At 42.4% G+C, this 1,816-nt stretch overlaps 1 non-coding gene across 1 annotated transcript; it reads right to left on the reverse strand.

The window, feature by feature from the left end:
- Positions 1-413: 413 nt before the first annotated feature.
- Positions 414-517, reverse strand: LOC115896718. The gene has a single exon (XR_004056619.1). It is a non-coding gene; the product is annotated as a small nucleolar RNA U13 (small nucleolar RNA).
- Between the last annotated feature and the right edge of the window lie 1,299 nt (positions 518-1,816).

The following is a 1,816-nucleotide window of genomic DNA, read 5'->3' on the forward strand; positions in this document are numbered from 1 at the left end:
TCAAATCAAGAATCAGAATACTACCAGAATCCTGGAAGACTCGCTCATGCTGTCTTCCAGTCATGAATTCCCACCTGGGTAATGTGAGCCAAAAATGAAATTATAAGCTCCTCCCCCAAATGACTGAACAGACCCCTTCCTCTCCACCAAGGGGGTTTCAAACCGGGGTAAGAGGGTCGGATATGCCTCATTATACTCTACTCCCTTTGGAATTCAGGCACAGCTGACCAGCATTAACATTAAAACAGAGATCTTATGACTGACAAAGCAGACTCTTTGTAGCAATAAAATACCAAATTCCAACCTGATTCTAGTATAGCATCACATTCAGATAGCAGACCCTGAAAGGAATAAAAATCTTTTGCCCCAGAATATATTTCTTTGACATATTTTTATTTATTATTTTTCCTTTATGTCAGACAGGTAATGTGCCAACATCCTAATGAGGTTTGAGGGTGGCACATCTGATGCATGCATGTGAACGCCCTATCATTACACTCTTGAACTACAAAAGGATCAACTTTGATGTATTTTTTAAATGGCTCTGCAAAGTTGTATCTTGTGGGGGAAATTTACTTTCTATAGAGAATCTCCTTCCCTTTCCAAGTCTTTTTCTGATCCTGAAGAGATTGGCCGAGAGACCAGCACCTTTTAAAGTTCTAAATAGAAAACATTTGCCATCTGTTGTCTCTAAGGGTGGCCACCTATGAGACTTTATCTACATAATAAGAACCTTACAAGTCTCCACAAGTCCTTATCTTAACCCGAACACTCCTTTCTATTGATTCCAGGTCTCTAGGTAATAACTCTTTCAACCAATTGCCAATCAGAAAATCTTTGAACCTGCCTATCACCTAGAAGCACACTTCCCCCGACTTGAGTTGTGCTGCCTTTATAGATTGAATCAATGTATGCTTCACATGTATGTCTTATGTTTCCCTAAAATGTATAAAACTAAGCTGTAACTGAACCACCTTGGACACATTTCTCAGGACCTCTTGAGACGGTCTCTTGGGCCATGGTCACTCATATTTGGCTCGAAGTAAACCTCTTTAAATATTTTACAGAGTTTGACTTTTTTTGTCAACAGTAACAACTGTTCTAACTTCTAGAATAATAGATTAGTTTTTAGCTGGCAAAACAGCTCACACCTGTAATCCCAGCATTTGGGGAGGTTGAGGTAGAAGGATTCCTTGAGCCCAGGAGTTTGAGACGAGCCTGAGCAACACAGTGAGATCTCATCTCCACAAAAAATTTAAAAAAATAGTGGGGTGTTGTGGTGTGACTGTAGTCCCAGTCACTTGGGAGGCTGAGGCAGGAGGATCACTTGAGCCCAGGAATGCAAGGCTGCAGTGAGCTAAGATCACACCATTGCACTCCAGCCTGGGTGATAGAGTGGGACCCTGTCTCACTCTAGAACTTTAAAAATGGGTTAGTTTTGTCTATTTTTATTTTGTATTTTTATTTTTGAGAGATGGAGTCTCGCTCTGTCACCCAGGATGGAGTGCAGCAGCATGATCTCAGCTCACTGCAACCTCTGCCTCCCAGGTTCAAGCCATTCTCCTGCCTCAGCCTCCCAAGTAGCTGGGATTACAGGTGCCCGCCACCATGCCTGGCTAATTTTTGTGTTTTTAGTAGAGACAGGGTTTCACCATGTTGGCCAGGCTAGTCTTGAACTCCCACCCTCAGGTGATCCACTTGCCTCGGCCTCCCAAAGTGTTGGGATTGCAGGCATGAGCCATCGCGCCCAACCCAGTTTTGTCTATTGTTAAAGTTTTGACCTTTACATTATACGAGTAGAATTGTAAACTATGTA

The sequence above is a fragment of the Rhinopithecus roxellana genome, chromosome 3 (genome assembly GCF_007565055.1).
Source record: "Rhinopithecus roxellana isolate Shanxi Qingling chromosome 3, ASM756505v1, whole genome shotgun sequence".
Taxonomy (NCBI): Eukaryota; Metazoa; Chordata; class Mammalia; order Primates; family Cercopithecidae; genus Rhinopithecus; species Rhinopithecus roxellana.